Raw genomic sequence first — 21,456 nt, 5'->3', positions numbered from 1 at the left:
GATTCATAGTCTTTTTGCCTACATGATGCTGCTATAAGATGAGGTAGCAAAAACCTGCTTACAGATTCCTTTTAGTATAGTTTTCTATTTTTTTTTGTCCATAAATAGTTTAAATCCTAATTTATCAACTGTGTCTGGTATTGTAGTTTCATTCTCTTTTCAGACACAACCCATGGACAACAGTAGTATCATCAGATGTTCATGTATACCAAACATTACCTATTTTGAGAATATTCTGTCTATTTCATCTACAGGTGTCAGCCCCATATTAGCTTTAAACCTGGAACAGTCAACAAAGCAGACTCCTATTCTTTTGATGCAACAAACTTTTATTTGGACTCCTCTGAGATGAACTGAAACCTTGCCACCTGAATCGACACCACTTGCGAGAGTTTGTGCCTCACTGGATTGTTTACCATGCACACTTTCCCTGTCTGTCTGCTTAAGACAATAGCTATCATTTCTGGAGAACCTGTAACAGAAGAGAAATGGAGAACCAGAGCTATGCCAAACACTAAACGCTTAGGAAACAATTCTGTGGTAGAGACGTTATCCTGCCAAGATGAAAAAACAAACAAACAGATTTTGCAATTACTGGATAATTTAGTCTGTTTTGCCTTTTTTCGGAGTTGCTTTAACATTTCCATTGATAAGATGGAGCAGAAAATTCAATAGTTTTATGAAGATATGTAACACTCCTTACGATCCTGACTCCTGGAATACTGTCACACCTTGTCAACATGAAGACGTGAGGACACGTGGAGAATCTTTCACAACTCATATATTTACAGTACAGACCAAAAGTTTGGACACATATTCTCATTCAATAAGTTTTCTTTATTTTCATGACTCTGAAAATTGTAGATTCACATTGAAGGCATCAAAACTATGAATTAAAACATGTGGAATGAAATACTTAAAAAAGTGTGAAACAACTGAAAATATGTCTTATATTCTAGGTTCTTCAAAGTAGCCACCTTTTGCTTTGATTACTACTTTGCACACTCTTGGCAGTCTCTTGATGAGCTTCAAGAGGTAGTCACTGGAAATGGTTTTCCAACAGTCTTGAAGGAGTTCCCAGTGATGCTTAGTACTTGTTGGCCCTTTTGCCTTCACTCTGCAGTCCAGCTCACCCCAAACCATCTCGATTGGGTTCAGGTCTGGTTACTGTGGAGGCCAGGTCATCTGGCGTAGCACCCCAACACTCTCCTTCTTAGTCAAATAGCCCTTACACAGCCTGGAGGTGTGTTTGGGGTCATTGTCCTGTTGAAAAATAAATGATGGTCCAACTAAACGCAAACCGGATGGAATAGCACGCCGCTGCAAGATGCTGTGATAGGCATGCTGATTCTGTATGCCTTCAATTTTGAATAAATCCCCAACAGGCAAATCACCAGCAAAGCACCCCCACAACATCACACCGCCTCCTCCATGCTTCACGGTGGGAACCAGGCATGTAGAGTCCATCCGTTCACCTTTTGTACAAAGACACGTGGTTGGAGCCAAAGATCTCAAATTTGGACTCATCAGACCAAAGCACAGATTTCCACTGGTCTAATGTCCATTCCTTGTGTTCTTTAGCCCAAACAAGTCTCTTTTCTGCTTGTTGCCTGTCCTTAGCAGTGGTTTCCTGGCAGCTATTTTACCATGAAGGTCTGCTGCACAAAGTCTCCTTTTAACAGTTGTTCTAGAGATGAGAAGGTGTGTCCAAACTTTTGGTCTGTACTGTGTATGTATATATATATATAATGTACTGTAGTTGTCCTAGTACAAGAGTCAGGGTATACATATATACTTTTTAAAGTCACATAATGAATATATTTTTTTATATTGGACACGCATTTCTGTACATAAAGTATTATAATATGTACCACTTACATTGAGTCGGTAACTCTGTTTGGCTTTAACTGGCCTTTTTAGATATAAATTAAGAAAACAAAATAATTATAAATAATATAACCAAATATGAATGACATAATCTATTTAAATCCATTTCACTGGGACATTGTGGCACAGCTCTGATCACAGTCATACAAAGGGTTGATGACAGTATTTGTGCCACAAAGAATGTTTCTCCGGCCAAGTACCATGGGAAGTCAATGCTGGAGCTGGTGACAGTGTAAAAAGAAAAATACATTCAGTTATGCATTGAATGGCATAACAAAGTGGTCTGTATTTATATACAATTTTAAATTATTTATTGCAACCATTTACTATAGTAGAAATTAAGATCTTAAATACTTTATTACACATCTGATGTCATAGCATTAATATTTCATTTGAGAACATATGCGAGTCATGACTTTGGCTTGTAGTGCTACGTTGGAATCTGTTATAATATGTTGCTCACTTTTCAATGAGCCTAATATAATAATCGTGACATGAAATAATATCCATTGTTCCTGTTAAATCTCTATGTTTCCAAAATATGACATTAATCGAAAATGATCAGGGTTTTGGAGATAAGCATTTGTCATTTTTTTTAGATTGTACAACCATTTCCTGAGGATATACCACATATTATTATTTCAATAATATGTCTGGCTATCTGGTGCATACAGCTGGGATTTGTCTTCTTGGTGACTAGGTGAAAAATAGTGACTATCAGGTTGTGACACTACACGGATGATCACTAAAGTTACAGTAGCCATAATAAAAATTATAATTGGTAGTAAAAATTGATGATCACTCATCCAAATGTCATACTTTTGCACAGTTTTTTTAAACGTATTGGGTAAAAAATATTATGTTGTCATTATCTGGATGTTACTAGTGATTGGCCAATGAAGGCTATGCATAGCTAAATAAAGCTATTTATTTTTCTTTTTAATACATACATAAAAATTTGAGCTTTTTTTGGATGATGTGATATATGTATATGGTTAAAATAGTCTAACAAGAAAATAATGTACATTTAAAGAATAGCTGACCTCTCTTCCTGATATTTCATTCCTAGCAGGCCCTTGAATTGCTTGTAGGTCAGTTTTTGGGTTTTCAGACCCCAATGATCATACATTAGACCTCCTAGAAGTGTGCAGTTTTGGCACACACACAGACTGGAGTATGGATTCAATAGAAAGCATAGGCTTTATAGTTTACAGTTTCTAATGAACCTGTAACCTGCTCTGTGTGCGCACTCGGACACAAGATATCTGTCTATCTGCCAAACTGCTCACTTCTCGGAGGTCTATTCTATAATCAATGGCGGTCCCATGACTCAGACATGCAAAGTCTCCAGGCAATTCAAATGCCTTCTAAATATAAAAAGTAGAACAAAAGCTTAGTTACTACTCTTTGAAGGATATTTTTTTAGATTAACAATTGACTGGTTCAGTCTCCAAGTTATTAGACATGATGGAACCTGGTGGCTTTACCAAATGGAAACAAGAAACCTCTTAGGCTACTTTCACACATCCGGTTTTTGCTCTGCGGCACAATACGGCGCTCTGCAGAAAAACCGCAACCGTTTTTTTTGCCGCTGGTTGCGGGGTTTTTTTTGCATAGACTGGCGTATTGTGCCGCATGGGCTTGCGTTCGGTCCGGTTTTTGCCGCATGCGGCAGATTTAGTCGATGCCGCGGCCGGATGGAACGTTGCCTGCAACGTTTTTTGCTCCGGCAAAAAAACCACATCGTGCCGCATCCGGCCGCTGCGGCGCATTTTTCCATGCATGCCTATGGACGCCGGATGCGGCGCAATGCGGAAAAAAACGCATCCGGCCGCCGAATGCGTTTTTTTCTACTGCGCATGCTCAGTAGCGTGCCGCAACCGGAAAAAAACGGACCGGCCGCATGTAAAAACTTATGCAAAGGATGCGGTGTTTTCACCGCATCCGTTGCATAGGTTTCACAGCCGGATTGAGCCGCACGGCTCAAACCGGATGTGTGAAAGTAGCCTAACTTGTGCTTTTACAATTATTACAAAAAATATCTATCACATAGTGGGACATATTTAACAACTCCATTCGACACTGAAAATTTAGAAAAATCTGGCACATTTTAAGACTAAAGGCTGCTTTACACCAGACAATCTATCGTGCGATAGATCGTCGGGGTCACGGTTTTTGTGACGCACATCCGGCATCGCTGGCGATGCCGGCCTGTGTGACACCTCCTAGCGACGCAGTATCGCTCACAAATCGTGAGTCGGGTACTGCTCGCTAGGTTCCATAATATCGTTTGATTTAGTTGACCATCGTTTCCGTGGTAGCACATGCCGCTCCGTGTGACACCACGGGAACGATGAGCAGCTCACCTGCCTCCCGTGGCCGCCGCCGGCTCTATGTGGAGGGAAGGAGGTGGGCGGGATGTTTACGTCCCGCTCATCTCCGCCCCTCCGCTTCTATTGGCCGGCGGCCGTGTGACGTCGCTGTGACGCCGAACGTCCCTCCCACTCCAGGAAGTGGACGTTCGCCGCCCACAGCGAGGTCGCACGAGAGGTAAGTATGTGTGACGGGGGTTACTAACTTTGTGCGACACGGGCAGCGATTTGCCCGTGACGCAAAAAGGCCGAGGGCGGGTACGATCGATTGTGAAATCGCACAATCGGTCGTACCGTGTAAAGCAGCCTTAAGCTAATGTACTGATTGAGATTGTTCGATAAATCTGCTGCCTCTTTAAACTATTTAGATCTACGCTTACTCCACCTATTAGCTGACTTACCTTGTCAAAAGTGTCCACCAAAATACTGCCACTTTATTTGTACAATATGTTGCATATTAGGTCATGCCTTTCCAGTTCTAGTCCACAACACTTTTTGGCAAGCTACCCGCTAGCTGGGCTAGGAACAAAGTCTCAAAAACACATAATAAATATGGCATAAGTCATCTAAGAGGTTTCTTCTTGCGCAATTTATGCCGAAATTCTGGCACATTTCAGACAATGTATTTCCCCACCCCACTGACTTTAGTACTTGAGTTTTCATTACCATGTGTCAATATCAAGTCAAACTAGCAAATGATTGCTGCTATTGAAAGTGGTTTGGCATCATAGAAAACTAGTACCATAAGTAATGTCCAAATTGAAGCATTTATGAAATTATTCCAATAACTTTAAAATAACTAGCCCAAAATCAAGAAAATGGAGGTAACACTAATTTTAATAAATTTCAGTTCTGCTAAATTGGTATTATGTCTTTAACAACTTGCTTAAAACACCATATAAATCAGACTAGTGCTATCCAATATATTATTAAATAGCATTTGGACCTATGTTATACTATGGGGCAGTGCTGTTTTGTTTTTTTGTTTTTTTGTTTTTTTCCATGGCGATTCATCATGGGAAAGTGCAGCCTCCTGCGATTAACACCACATATTGAATGGAGAGCACCCATTCAAGTCAATGGGTGCGTGCAAAACATAGACCTGTACTTGGATAACATCTCAGTGCAGCCAGATTCACGAGGACTCACAGAATGGAGAAGATGGAGACATTTTGTTCTCTGATTAAAGTTGGATCAGAGTTTGATCAGAGTGCAATTTGCATAATCTTCCCTATTCTCTCACATGAGAGAATCAACGCTCTTGTGACCCCGTCTTGATATCTTAACTGCCCGTAGTTCTTGGGGAAAACTTTGCTCACCCTAGGATTGCACTCAGCGTTGTTCATCCCAGACGTTAAGGTATTAAGGCTATAATACACACACCAAAATGTGGCAGTATTATTGTAGAGATTGGCCTTGTTGGTTATAGACTTAGTTTTATGCAGACATCTTTTTTTTGTCTTTTACATTTAATATAAAGGTACTGAAACTAAGTTTATATTTACTTCAAGGGGAAAGAAATTAAGATGCATTTGTGCAAGAAATGTTTCATGCATACTGACATATACAAATATTAAGATGGCTGCTAAGGATCATGCAATAATCTCTTTGACCAATTTTTGCTTTTAAACATTCTTCTTAAAAAAAAAAAAAAAAAAGAAAACGACATTCCTGATATGTGATTCTAGTCACGAAATAAGTATTAAGGCCCAATTAATATGTTTTTAGGACAGGATACAAGGGGAAAAAATTCTAAAAATTTTTGCGCACCTCTTGTTTTCACACCATTTTTGACGAGCTCTAAAATGTGGGCGGAGCTGTGACACATCTTAGTGAATTCCGTGACCAGCAATGGTGTTCCATACACCACAAATCTTACCGATTTGAAATTAGTGGTGAGGCACATGTGACAGTGTATGCCACTTAGTGCCTTGCCTGATTCAGTAAGAAACAGGTGCCCATTGATGAAACAGATGCCTCACACTTCACCATGCCACCTCATCAAGTGAATCGCTGCCTAATATATATAGTAGAAAAATTTACACCTGTACCCATTTTTCATTGCAATAGATGAAACCAGGAATTTACTATGGTTTTTACTAACCAATAGAAAGGGCTAAATATAAGGTGCCTTGTGCTAGTGTTTTTTCTAAGTCTCCAAAAATATAGCAAAATGCAATCTCTAATTGTCAATCATGCAAATAACCATGTGGGTATGTGTACGCAACAAGTCGGATTCCAGCCATTTTGAAAAAATGTGGCCATGTTCTTGTATTCTTATACAATTACTTAATACATTTTTTTCATTTTAAAAATGTATTAAGTTTTTAAAAAAATGTATACAGTGATGTTCAGTGCTCCTGTCCACCAACTGAACCCTTACCTTTTGTTGCAATTCAACCCAATTTCCATTGAATGCACATCAGTGAATTACAATAATTTACGTTTTATTTTACTTTTTTAATGTTTGTACATTTAAGCTCTCAATTACTCAGTCTTCTTGTCAAGGCATCCATCAAATAAAGAGTTTAGATTAGAGGAAGTTTTTGAGAATTTTATTTTTTATTTTTCAATATGTCTCTCCAGGGAGAAAGGAGACAATCTTGGCACCACCTATTGGAAGTAGCAATCCTATAAGTCAAAAGTGGCCCTTTAACAAGCCTTTTCATATGACTTAGGATTTATGCCAGATCAGAACAACAATTTGCAGACACGGTGTTTTGGGGTGATTGCCCCTCGTCAGTGCAAAGTATGGGTATCTGATCTGGCTTATGAGAAGCTATAGTGGGGACCACAGGGAAGACTATTCTCCTTGTGGAGACCTGACAAACCAGTCTGGCTGCCAGTGACGGGACTCATAGTTGCAGTGCCCCTCTGGCAAATATTCAAATCTGATTTCTTATTTTTAAAATTCATCTTTTACCTAAATGTATCATTTTCTATGAGTTTACACCTAAAGGATACCAAAGTAATGGTAAGATCCTTTAGTCAAACAGTAAAAATAAAACTTATTAAAACAGACCACTAAACCAACATGGCTTTTTCTTATTTACGTATCATTAAATGACAATGATTACAAGAAAACCACTAAAACACACCTATATAAAAATATATTTTATTCAATTTTATAGTAGAAAATATAAGACACCAGATGTCTGACATAAACACAAAGACATAGTGCTCATCAAGGCCTAGTGGAGAGCAGAGGGAGCGTGCAGAGATAGATAGCTGAATCTTGTGTTGTTACATTTTGTTTCTATTATAGAGATGCAAAGCAAAAGTAATGTATTGTAACAGATCCATAGCATTGCCAATTGTCTCCTGGCTGCATGATGGTCCTCTATAATCACAGTGTTGCCATTTTTCTTTTTACTGGTGGTATGATGGTAATATATATATCCAAAACATTGCCATTATTACTTGTGGTAACATAAATGAATGTTTTGTGGCACTTGAAATAATGAGAATGTTTACAGCAACAGTGCAGATATGAGCAGTAGAACCATTGGATATTATGGTTTGGATAATTATATTCTGACTGCAAGCCAAAAGAAAAAAAATAATGTCAATCTTTTATATATTGTGATATGTATATATTTGTTTTTAAAAATTTATGTATGTCCTGATTTATTTTTTACTGGTTTGAATTTGGTATTGCTTTGTATACATATACTTTATTGTTATAAATAAAGAATTCTATGCACTGCCATAAAATTCCTGTAATATGTCATAATATGCTAACAAATTAAAGCAGAGCTGTCACCAGATCCCACAAGAGAGCTACTCTGACATGCATTTTTTAAAGTACACCAGTCTTATCTAGTCTTACAGATTTGTAATCTATGCATTTGGTATTGTGAAGTCTTCTGACAGATTACATTTGAGTGCATTTCTTGACATATTCACCAATACAATCTCCATCTACGTCTGTAGAGCCAAGAGCGCAAATACAGCTGCTAAAGAAAATAAAAGATAATCCTGATAAGTTTGCACATTTTCACTTTGTTACAGGGGGATAATGAGATTTTAATATACTGCATATATTTTTTTTATTACATTGAGTGAAATAAAGGGTTTGCCCACTTTATCTTTTTATACTAATGTGTGGGACATGACTTTTTAGTCCTAAGAGGTTGGCCACTACTTAAACATTGATGGCCTATCCTTAGGGGTACTTTGCACACTACGACATTGCAGGTGCGATGTCGGTGGGGTCAAATCGAAAGTGACGCACATCTGGCGTCGCTGTCGACATCGTAGTGTGAAAAGCCTTTTACATACGATTAATGAGCGCAAAAGCATCGTTATCGTATGATCGGTGTAGGGTCCGACATTTCCATAATGCCACTGCTGCAATGGTACGATGTTGTTCCTCGTTCCAGCAGGCAGCACACATCGCTGTGTGTGAAGCTGCTGGAGCGAAGAACATCTCCTACCTGCGTCCCGGCCGGCTATGCGGAAGGAAGGGGGTGAGCGGGATGTTTACGTCCCGCTCATCTCCGCCCCTCCGCTTCTATTGGCTGCCTGCCGTGTGACGTCGCTATGACGCCGCACGACCCGCCCCCTTAGTAAGGAGGCGGTTCACCGGCCAGAGCGACGTCGCAGGGCAGGTGAGTGCATGTGAAGCTGGCGTAGTGATAATGTTCGCTAAGGCAGCAATCAGAAGATATCGTACCTGCGACGGGGGCGGGGACTATCGCTGCAGCGTCGGTAACACATTGTTACCGATGTCGCAGCGTGCAAAGTACCCCTTAGGATAGATATCAATGTCTGGTCAGCCATGGTCTGACACCCAGCATCCCCACCAATCAGCTGTTGTCGGCACTGGTAGAGACAGCAGGAGGCCAGAAATGCTTAGTTCCAGAGCTGTCCCATCAACTGATTGCGGCCGAGTACTGCATATCCACCTCCTATTGATTTGAATAGGAGGCAGATGGGCAGTACCCAGCTGTGGTTGTTATCAGGAAATGGGGCAGGTTCAAAACTGAGCATTTCCAGTTACCTCCATCAGAACCGGGAACAGCTGATCAGCGGCGGTGGCAGATGTTGGACCCCTGTGATCAGACATTGATGACCTGTCCTAAGAATATACCATCAGTATTAAAGTAGTGGCCAACTTCTTTAATGATATGTACAGTTAGGTCCTGAAATATTTGGACAGTGACACAAGTTTTGCCATTTTAGCTGTTTATCAAAACATATTCAAGATACAGCTTTATCTAATCAATATGGGCTTAGAGTGCGGACTCTCAGCATTAGGCCTCACTCCCACTTGCGTATAAATATGCCAAGTACAATGAGATGAAAAAATTGTGCTGCACTCTCACCAATTTTATTCAATGAGGCAGTGTTCATTTGCGAGGAAAAAACTCACAGCATGCGGTGTATGGCTGTGTATATCGGCCAAGACTCACCAATGCAAGTCTACGGGTGCGAGAAAAAATGGATGGCACATGGACTATCCGTATACTGTTTATTTTTTATGGATACATTATTGTTCTGTCGAATAGAACATTGTAATGGTCCTGTAAATTATTGTAGAACAAGAGTACGTGCCCACGATGACTTTTACTTGCCTTGATGGTGCACATTTTCGCTGCCTCAAAAAAGGAAAGTGGATGGGATTAGTAGAAATCTAATGTTTACAGTGCTTCTTTTTTGTGCTATGTAAATTCACCGATGAGAGTGTTTTTCCAAGCCGCAGCATATCAAATTATCTTGCAGGTACGCTGAGTCTTCTGTGTGGAATTTCCCCATAGACTTGCATTGGATGCGGAAATTCCATAGGTCAAAGACACATGCGTTTTTGGTACATTATTGCTGCGGAAATATATCAAAAACGCATGTAATCTGCACCTAATGATATCAATACCTGGAACTTTAAAGATATAACAGCTTTATTTACGATATGACTCACTATACAGATACAAAAAACAGGGTTAAAAACACAATAAAAATGTAGTGTCAAAAACACACACATACGCACTTAAATAAAAAAAAACCCACTAACTAAGGTGCGGACATGGCGCAGAAATTCTGCAGCGTCAAAAACTCAATGGATACTGCCAATGTAGCCTAATAGTTGCTGAGAAAAGAAATGCAATGCATATGTATGTCATATCCATGTCATGCAACTGCTAGGTGAGAAAAAATTGCAAACTCGCACAACATTCATATGATATATGGAATAACAATTTTCACTCACTCTACTTTTCTGGATGAAAAATGGGGCAGTTTGTTTTATACAAAGTGGGAGGGAGGCCTATTCACGTCCTAATTGGAGTAAAGGTTTAGAAATTACAGCTATTTAATATGTAGCTGAATATTTTTCAAGGGACCAAAAAGGTAATTTTACAATTATATCAGAGGTTCTTTAATTAGCTTAATGGGCTATTCACTCATTAATCCATCATTAATTATGCAGGTAAAAGGTCTGGAGCTGATTCCAGAGTGATATTTCTATTTGGAAGCTGTTGTGAACCCACAATATGCCTTTAAAGGAGCTCTCAATGGAACAGAAACAGACGATCATTAGGCTGGAAAAAAAAAAAAGTAAATCTGAGATATAGAAATTTTAGGAGATGTCAAATCCACAGTTTGGTACATTCTCAAAAAAAAGAGGGCATCGGTGAGCTTGGGAATTCAACAAGGCCTGGACGTACACGAAATACAACATTGGTGGATGATTGCAGAATCCTTTCCATAGTGATGAAAAACCCCTTCACAACATCCACCCAAGTGAGAAATACTTTTCAGGAAGTAGGTATTTCAGTATCCAAGTGTACCATGAAAAGGGAAGACTTCATGAGAGCAAATAGAGAGGGTTCACAACAATGTGCAAAACATTATTCAGCCTTTAAAATAGAAAGGCCAGATTAAACTTTTTCAAAAAAACAACTGAAGAAGACAGCCCAGTTCTGGAAAATCATTCTTTGAACAATTGAAACTAAAATCAATCTGTACTAGAATGATGGGAAGAAGAAAACATGGAAAGGGTTTGGAACGGCTCTTGATCCAAAGCACATCACATCCTCTGTAAAGGCAGTTCGATGGCCGGGCATGCATGAGTTCCAAAGACACTGACTGGGTCACTAGTGTTTATTGATGTGACTGAAGACAGATCATGTATACTTAAATAAACTAACACCATCAAAAGTCACTTGTGACTTGACTGAAGACAGGCGCAGACGGATGAATTCTGAAGTGTGCGTGTTAGTGCAGCCTTCCTAACAGACCATTTCTCTGTTTACAAAATGGCAGTTGGTAAAAGGGTCACGTGACCAGATCTGGTCCATATTCTAATTGAGAAATCTCTTTCCTATGTGACGTTTTATTCAGCTGGAAGAGGTTGATGGACAGATCTGGTTACATGCTTCTTCTTGTACACGGGGGAGCTTTGCAGTCTGGGAAGAAAGCTGCATTAACCTACTAGAGGAGAACCTGTAACCCATTTAGGCTATGTGCCCACGTGTGTGCGCTCTGCACCACTGCGTGAAGTCACTGTACGGTATGTCCGCTTCAGAGCACAGCTGAAAAGCTCCGTTCTGAAACTTTGGTGCCTGCAGAATTCGTGCGCTCTGTATGCAGCCTCTCCCTAGAAACAGAATGGAGACAGCATGCAAAGCGCACGAAAGAAATGACATGTTGCTTTTTAGAACGCAGCGATTTGGTAGCATGCAAATCGCTGCGTTCTAAAGCGCCACATGGGCATGGATTCTGCACAATCTTCATAGATTGTTCAGGGGACACAGGACGCATGCAGTTACGCTGCGGTGCAGATCGCAGCGTAACTTCATGCAATACGCACATAGCCTTAGAATGAATAGAATGAAAAGTTACATATTAGCAAGTACCTCAATATCATGTCCACAACACATTTCTAAAGATAAGGTGGCCAATCCCTTTAAATAAACTATTATCCCATTAAAGTCTTTACTTCCTGTATGGATGTAATAAACAGCCTGGCTCTCTGGAATTCAATGGAAAGTTATGGGCTTGCATGCTACTATGCATATCTCTTTAGAGACCATTATTTCCACCTCCATTACACTGAAATTTTACTGTGTAAAAAGCCATCCTACCAATTATGTTTCCATGAATAATATAACACGGTTCGAGCTCCATATGTTTAAATTGCATTATTTATGGACCACGTCTGTAAGACATCCCAGCAATGTCAGCTATGTCTACAGTGAAACACTATTCACAATTAACTTGACCTGGGAGATATAATGCAGATTGGAACAGTAAGCCGCAGAAGATTTTTCCTGAAACAAAATGTTCATGACCTGAACTTTTCCTGACCCGTCAAATCAGACAGTTGCACTTTGGCCTTTTCCGTGCAGACAATGATTTGATTTCTTTAGTTACTACCCATGCTCATAGATTAAGCCACTGCTGAAACTTGGGATCTACAGTCTCATGACTTAAATATGAGCATAGAATTGGGAAGAGAAGTGGAATACAGTTAGGTTACAGTTTAGGAGCCAAAACCATTACATCTGGACAATATTCCATCAGAAATTTCTCTTGTCTTAAATTCCATTAACACAGACTGACGGTGGCACAATACTATAGGGGGTCATCTAATAGCCTGTGAAGACAAGCAGACCAAAGTAAGGGTATGTGCGCACGTTGCGTTCTGTGCAGTGCGGAAAAGAACGCACCCTCTGGCAGACTGGACCAATGTAAACACTGCGATTGTAAAAAAAAAAAAAAAAGGCATCCAAAACGCATGCATTTTGGATGCATTTTTGACAGTGTGTTCCCCCTGCAATTCAGCTCTGCTGCATGAACGCTGACAGCAGACACAGACAGAGTCGCCGCATGATGAGAATGAACTCGGATGAACTTCACCCGACTTCATTGTAATCCCCCGGCACTGTCTGTGTGTTGCGTCCTGATTAGCGGTCACCCATGAAGGACTTGTGGCGCCCTGGACAAGCCAGGACGTCACAGGTACTGCAACAACACACCCTACACCCTGGTTAGGAACACCGAAGTCAAACACAAACCCTTGTTGCCTTCCTCCAGGGACTGATGTCCACACCAGGTGGGGCAGAGCCAGGCAGTTGGCTCCACCCACCGAGGAGTTCACAGTCCTGGAGGCGGGAAAAGGAAGGCAGAACAGTTTGAGGAGTTGTAGAGTGAGGAAGTAGTAGTAGAGGAACTGACTGACCGTGTCCGGGTACGTGGCCCGGGCACCTGACAGCAAGGTTGGCAGACGGTGGTGACCGTCTGCAGGAGAGGCCGATTGACGTACAACCGTAAGGACCGGGGACGGGCGGTGGCCCGCCGGTATCGGATCGGGGAGCGAAGAGAGGCCAGCACCATCCGGCAGGGCCTACGGACCCCGACCAGGCTAGGAGTCGCCGTAAAACCGGTCAAATCTGTCAGCGATGGGAACCTCCAGGGTTTCCCAGCAGTAAAGACCCGACTGAAGGCAACCATCCAAACCGTGAGGGAGATAAAGCTACCGCCAGAGCTAGAGCTCCCAGGGCCATAGCCTGCGGGCAAAGGAAGGGCTCCCCTAGTCAACATACCGCTGGGGAGCGGGCTATCAGTGGGAAGCCATTGGGGCCGAGAACAAAGCATCGGTGCAGGGAGAGACAGTTACCGCTAACCTACCGGGAGTGACCGCCGCAGCCATCTGTGGGACTCGTCCATGCAGCCGTTTGTTTTACAAGAGAATCCGTGTGTGTTACTGGCTGAGTAAGTACCACCGTGCCGTCTGGCACTGCGCTGCCCCACGACCCTGCACCCGGCCAGGCCCCACATCCCACCTTCCGACCTCCACCACCTGGCCCCGGGACCACCAAAACCCCCCCTACCCACGGAGGGGAGAAAACATCTCAGCTGCTCCCTGTCAACGCTCCCGGGATCCCCGTACAGAGCAGTGTTGGTGTCCCAACTTCACCACAAACCGTGGATGGCGTCACGGACAATATCCCTACACCAAACCACCCCTTTCACTCATGGGCGAGGAGCGCCGCTCGAGACCCCGGGATCTGGCCCACCGCTCGAGCCACCGACCGAGCGAGCAGCAGCCGGACCCGAGCAGTGGGTGAGCGCAGCGCCTCCAGGCCGCGACAGACTCACCGGTGACCGCTAATCCCCTGAGTGGCTGAAGTGAGCAGCGCGATCAGCGGTGCCATCACTCAGGTTACCCGCGGCCACAGCTGGAGTCCTCCACCTGAGAGCAGTTGCCACGGGTAACCTGAGTGACGGCACCTCTGATCACTTCAGTCACTCGGGCGACTTGTCACAGTTGGAGGATCCAGCGGTGGCCGCGGGTAACCTGAGTGACGTCATCACTGATCGTGCGGCTCACTTCAGTTGCTGCGTGGAGCTGACAGAGAGCAGCGGTGTTCTACTGCCGCTCCTGGCAGCTTCATGTAGCAGAGCTGGATGCGTCGTGGGACCTCGTGTGGATTACGTTGGACCTGGAGGGGTATTTGGGGATAAATAAAGTGGTGAAAGAGGGTGGGGTTTTTTGTCTTTTATTCCAAATAAAGGATTTTTTCAGGTGTATGTGTTTATTTTCTTTAACTGACAGGTTAATCATGGAAGGTATCTCGGGGAGACGCCTGCCATGATTAATCTAGGACTTAGTGGCAGCTATGGGCTGCCATTAACTCCTTATTACCTCGATTACAACCGCACCAGGGCAATTCGGGATGAGCCGGGTGAGTCCTGGAACTGTTGCATCTAATGGATGCGGCACTTCCGGGCGGCTGCTGGCTGATATTGTTAGGCTGGGAGACTCCCCATAACATGGAGCTCCCCATCCTGAGAATACCAGCCGTCAGCCGTGTGGCTTTACCCTGGCTGATATCAAAATTAGGGGCGGACAGCATGTCGTTTTTTTTAAAAATTATTTATTTTACTGCACGATATAGACCCGCCCACCTGCGGCTGTGAGTGGTTGCAGTGAGACAGCTGTCACTCAGCGTGGGGGCGTGTCTGACTGCAATCAATCATTGGTGCCTGTGGGTGGGGAAAGCAGGGTATAGGAGATTGAATAATGAGCGGCCATCATTTTCAAAAGAGGAAAAGCCGCCGGAGCTTTGTGACAACCGTGCAGCGCCATGCCAGTGATCGGTGAGTATGAGAGAGGGGGAGAGATCGACGGACGGACAGAGAGAGAGATAGACAGAGAGAGAGAGACCGACTGACGGACAGAGAGAAAGAGACAGACAAAGCGACCAACTGATAGAGAAAGAGACCGACAGACAGAGGGAGATTGACCGACATCGACAGACAGAGAAATATTGACCGACATCGACAGAGAGACTGGAAAGACCTGCGTTTTGCATGTCAAAAAAGTATGTGGAAAGCAACAAAAATTCAGTCCAAGTGCATTTTGATTGCGCTTTGAGCCACATCATTGATTTCAATGGGTGGAGAATGCAGCTACAATGCACAAAAGAAGTGACATGCTGCTTTTAAAAATGCAGCGTGCGCATTGAATTTTCGGACTTCTCATAGACTTTGCTGGGGAAGCAGAACACATGTAATTTGGCACTGAAATGCTACAGTTCAAAACGCAGCGTTAACGCAGGAAAAAACGCAATGTGCACAGATAGGCTAAATGAGAAAAAGGTAGAATCAAAGACACTCACCGGGATGACGTGCCCCGTTTACCCCCCTTCCCCATGCTTTCACTTTTCACCAAATGATAAAATAAAAGGTTATATGACACCATCATCCTGATGAATGCCTTTCATTCTACCTGTTTCTTGTTCAGCAAGTGTTTTTTCTGAGAAATGAGCACCACGTTTTTTTCCTCTCTCAGATGTCAGTACTCAATCTAATGGACGGATTTGGTGTATATTGATTCATATGGCAGACCATTTACCGCTGATAGTGCCCAGTATTTCCTTCTCCTAATCATCACAGACCAAAGTAAATGATTCACACACTAAACGAACTGTAAGGGTATGTGCCCATGTATCAGATTTGTGTGCAGATCTTTCTGCTCACAAAACTGCATGTTTTGGTGGGAAAAATACAGCCAAAATCGCACATTTTAATCATGTTTGCACGTTTTTTATGCAGTTTTTCTGTCATTTTTTCCTGAGTTTTTAGGTAATGACAATCACGGGTTCAGGCGCTTTACCACCGCGATCGCCGCCTTTTCTCCATCTGATGTTACAGCCACTCCCGGTAGTTTAATCCCCTAAATGCTGCGATCAATGCGATCACAGCATTCAGAAGGCAGGGAGAGGGATCGTTTACGTCTCACTGGCGATCACAGGGACCAGATCACTGCCATAATAACCCTGGGTCGTCACCATGACGATCCCAGGTTACTGAGCTACGGAGAGCCTCACATGCCATGCTGGATGCATGGTGTGAGAGGTGAAGTGTCAGTGATGCGAGTGCAGCACTGACAGATATAATCCATTGCAGTGATCGAGCTCAAGGACTGCAGTGGATTATATCTGAAGGAAAATACAAAAAGAATTGACATGCTGCAGATTTATTTCAACACCAAAATCTGCAAGGAAAAAAATCTGAAACATGTACAGCAATTCAGGATTCTCATAGACTTTGCAGGGATGCATTTTTCCTTGCAGTATTGATTAAAAAATGCATGAAAAACCACAAGAAAAAACGCAGCGTGGGCACACAACCTAATAGTTCACAGTGCGTATAGTCTGCCATGGTTCTCGGCAGTGGGAGTCCTGTACCACCGAGAACAATTATCTGTTCTGCTGCACAAAAGATCACTTCACCTGATTAACACGCATTTTGCTCATTCATCGGGTGTTCATCAGCCTGTTTGAAATATCAGAGAATTGTGTATGCATAAAAGATATTTGGAAAGATGAAATGTTGGTTTGAAGAGAAAAAAAGAAAGTGAAAATGAGGAATTAGAACAAAAAGATGATAATGTTAATAATCTAGAAAGTGACCACATTTAAGAGAATAATTTAAGCAAGTCATTAAAAAGGTAATCCATTACTTTACCATTGATGGCTTATCCTTAGGGGCACTTTGCACACAACGACATCGCAAGCCGATGCTTGCGATTCCGAGCACGATAGTCCCCGCCCCCGTCGCAGCAGCGATATCTTGTGATAGCAGCCGTAGCGAACATTATCGCTACGGCAGCTTCACATGCACTCACCTGCCCTGCGACGTCGCTCTGGCCGGCGACCCGCCTCCTTATTAAGGAGGCGTCATAGCGACGTCACACGGCAGGCGTCCAATAGAAGCGGAGGGGCGGAGATGAGCGGGACGTAAACATCCCGCCCACCTCTGTCCTTCCGCATAGCCGGCGTGAGCTGCAGGACGCAGGTAGGAGATGTTCCTCGCTCCTGCGGCTTCATACACAGCGATGTGTGCTGCCGCAGGAACGAGGAACAACATCGTACCTGTCGCAGTTGCGTAATTATGGAATTCCCAGACACTACACCGATGATACGATTACGACGATTTTGCGCTCGTTAATCGTATCATCTAGGATTTACACACTACGATGTCGAGTGCGACGCCGGAAGTGCGTCACTTTCGACATGACCCCTCCGACATCGCACCTGCGATGTCGTAGTGTGCAAAGTGCCCCTTAGGATAGTTCATCAATGTCTAATCGTCCGGGGTCTGACATCCTGTGCCAATGTCCAACAGCTTTTCTCAGTGCTGGTGGATGGTAATGCTCAGTTCCGGAGCCTCCCTGTCATCTGCTAGTGGCGGCGGCCAGGTACTGCACGTCTGCCTCTTAATCAAGTAAATTGGAGGCAGATATTCAGTATCCTGCTACAGCCGCTATTAGTTGATGGGGCAGCTCCAGATTTGGGCATTTCTGGTCAGAGGCCGCTGAAATATCGCAACATACTTGACTGTGATCCTACAGCCAGTGCCTGATAAGTGATGACCCTGGATTGGGCAAAATGTGTCTGCTGACAGGTTCTCTATAAATCAGTAGATTACTAGTCAGGAAGTGCTGAATTCCCTAGAATAATTCTTCATTTTATAACCCTGTGGCAGTGAGTGACATCTTTTGTAAAAGTGACATTACATCTGGTTGATATTTGCGTCACTGATGCCTTCGTGGGCATGCATTAGAAAAGCCAGAAAATATCCTCTCAACTTCATTAGGACTTCTCGAGAAGTCAGAAAGTGGCATACATGCACAATATTTAGAAACAGTCAGCTGTGATGTCACTCTTACAAAACATGTCACTCATGCCCACAGGGGGTGAGTACATGATGAGAGGAAGGTTTAATATGGTAAAATAAAACCTCCCCCCTCCCCGATTAGTCATCCTAGGGTTTACTTAGTGCAAGAGCAGGGCTTACAGTTAATATTGTTTATTCCCAATCACTAAGAAGCAAAAAGGGGCTTGTTGGAGAAGGGGTAGGGCAGCTGTCGGCTTCCCTTTAAGCCACCCACAACTCTTAAAAGGTCATTTAAAAAAATCTAAAATGACTAAAGAATGATTTTTTTTTTCTATTTAGCAGGTGTTGTCTTTGCTAATTGACATGACTCCACAATGAACCCAGAAAAGTTAACAATATCAGATTTAGTGCAAAATAAGACCAAAGCCTCATGTGGCTAAATAATTGGACATTTTAATAAAGAAGCCAAGAAAAATAAAAAAAATTTGACATGCATTAACCTCCCAGAAATTATCTGGGCCTCACATCAAGATAATTTGTGAGCATCAATAGGGAAAAGGAAAGGACAATATCCAGATAAATGTCAAACAGAATGGGCACTCAGCCAGTAAGAAACAGGAACATCTCTTTTTGTATTTATTCTTGGCATAGTCGTATATTATAATCCACATTTACTTGAGCGAGCATGTAAAAAAGTCTATTGGGATGAAGGCCTCATTATTCTCTGTGCGAAGTTATGGCATCCTAAACAACAGCGTATGACATGGCGCCAGTTTAACATCCATAGCTGGAAGGCATGAAATGTTCTATTCATTGGTAATGGCGAAAAATATTAAATTGAGATATGTTGTACTCCTTGGTAAAGAGGAGTCAAGTGCTTACTTGGAATCATTTTCACAACATTTATGGAAAATCTATCACTTTCAATATAAAAACATTGTTGATGATGAAGATTCACTTGTAAGATGATTTAGCACCTATAGTAGATCTCAGTAAGAAGAAGACACCACAGCTATGGAACGTCTTGCGGCACTTCCTCCGCTCCACAATGGAGGTCTTTGTACAGTGCATGTTGGTGGTGCCTTCAGCTATTACCACTTTTTTTCTGACTATTACATCAAGTGGAGACCTTTGAAAATTCCTCCCTCTAAATATGACTTGATATAACAAAGCATTGCACTGTCTTCAAGTCAAACTGTGGCAATGAAATTGCTAATTAATGAAACTGAATGGATTATTCATAGTGATGCTCATGGCAAGCAAAATAAGGTTTAAATGTGATAAAGCACAGATTCAGAGAAATACAAACAAGTGTATTACCAATGTGCTAAGCATTTTGGAGAAGAGCGCTCTTTTAACCCCTACATGGCTCAAGGGCTTTTTAAGCCTCCAAGAACAAACACTATTTAATCATTGTCTTACAACTATTTTTTTTCTTCTTTAGCAAGTAACAGGCAGGAATACGCTGAAAACGCTTGAAAATCTGGATTTATATTATAGTCTTCATTGTCTGTGTGGTAAATACAGCTGTGTATTTCCTATCTGTATTGTTAAGCCATACACAGTACAAGAAATGCCTATAACTGGTTCTGCCTATGTAGATCAACAGCACTTATACAGTCATGAGAAAAGCTGGGTGCACTGTCTTCAAATTCTATGGTTCCATGTATCAAAACATAAAAAAAACCCTTGGGTCGTAGAACTTAACCGATTTTAACGTTTTTCATAATTTGTTTTTTTTACTCCCCTTTTTTCCAAAACCATAACTTTTTCATTTTTCCATCAATCAGTTGTACTTTTGAATGACACCATTCATTCTGCCCCATATTGTACTGGAAAACGGGAAAAAAAAATCCAAGTGTGGTCAGATTGCAAAAAAAGTGCAATTCCATGATTGTTTTTTGGGTTTTTTATTTACAATGTTCACTATATAATTCCCCAGGTCGGTAGGAGTTTGTACATATCAAACATGTATAGTTTTACTTTTACCTAAGTGGTGAAAAAAAAAAATCAGAAATTTGTCAAAATAAAATTGCGCTTTTGTCTTCATTTTCTGAGATGCATAGCGTTCTTATTTTTCGGGATCTGGGGCTCAGTGATGGCTTATTTTTTGGCTCTATAGCTGACATTTTTATCATTTTCATTGTAGGTTAGATACGATATTTTAATCGCGTGTTATTGCATTGTAATACAATGTTGTGTTGACCAAAAAAACATAATTCTGGGGTTTTGATGTTTTTCTCGCTACGCCATGTACAGATCAGATAAATCAATTTAATATTTTGATAGATCGAGTATTTTTGAACTCAGCAATACCAAATATGTGTTGGGTTTTTATATTGCTTTATTTTCAATGGGGAAAAAGGGGGGGTGATTTGAACGTTTTGGAGTTTTTTAACATATTTTTAATTTTTTTTTTTTTATAGATTTTATAAGTCCCCTTAGGGAATTCTGAACAGCAGAAATGCTGATGACGCGTGAATGTTGATGCTCTGCTGGCATTCACAGTGAGTCATGACAGTGACAGGGAACATCAGTTAACCCAGGCTGTCATGACAACTCATCGGCGCCCCGTGATTGTGTCACAAGGCTGCCAATGGTGGCGAGGAATGGCGCGATCCCAACCGGCGCATTTTAAATCAGATTTTGACAGTGCACTCTATCTAGATAACAGGCACGCATGGATCTCCGATCCATCTGTACCTGTTAGCTACACATGTCGGCTGATCAGATCAGCCGACATGTGCGGGGAATAATGCGGTCTCACGCTGTCAGCTCGCAGTAAAGGGGCGTACATGACCAATGATGTATAAGTACATCATTGGTCGGGAAGGGGTTTAAATGAGGTAAATACTATTACTATCTGAGATGAACAACTATACATTCAAATTACACTGTGTTATCATTATTATTTTTTTTTTTTTACCAAAAACTAAGGCAAAATGAGAAGCAGTGTCTGAAAAATGATGAACGCCTCATAAATAAATGCCTTGAGGAACCAACATTAGTAATAACTTGAAGTGATTATTTTATGCAATTTCTCACATCAATCTGGATGAATTTTGGCATGCTA

The 21,456-nt window shown here is 42.0% G+C and overlaps 1 protein-coding gene across 1 annotated transcript in view; it reads left to right on the top strand.

The window, feature by feature from the left end:
* KITLG (KIT ligand) overlaps positions 1-8,187 on the top strand; it is a 192,631-nt gene extending 184,444 nt beyond the window's left edge. The window contains exon 10 of the mRNA XM_075344787.1: positions 255-8,187. The gene's annotated coding sequence lies outside the window, so the exon portion shown is untranslated. The remainder of the gene's footprint in view (positions 1-254) is intronic.
* The last annotated feature ends 13,269 nt before the right edge of the window (positions 8,188-21,456 follow it).

The sequence above is a fragment of the Anomaloglossus baeobatrachus genome, chromosome 4, assembly GCF_048569485.1.
Source record: "Anomaloglossus baeobatrachus isolate aAnoBae1 chromosome 4, aAnoBae1.hap1, whole genome shotgun sequence".
Classification (NCBI taxonomy): Eukaryota; Metazoa; Chordata; class Amphibia; order Anura; family Aromobatidae; genus Anomaloglossus; species Anomaloglossus baeobatrachus.
The sequence above is the reverse complement of the archived record's forward strand: the minus strand, read 5'-3'. Positions and strand labels throughout refer to the sequence as shown.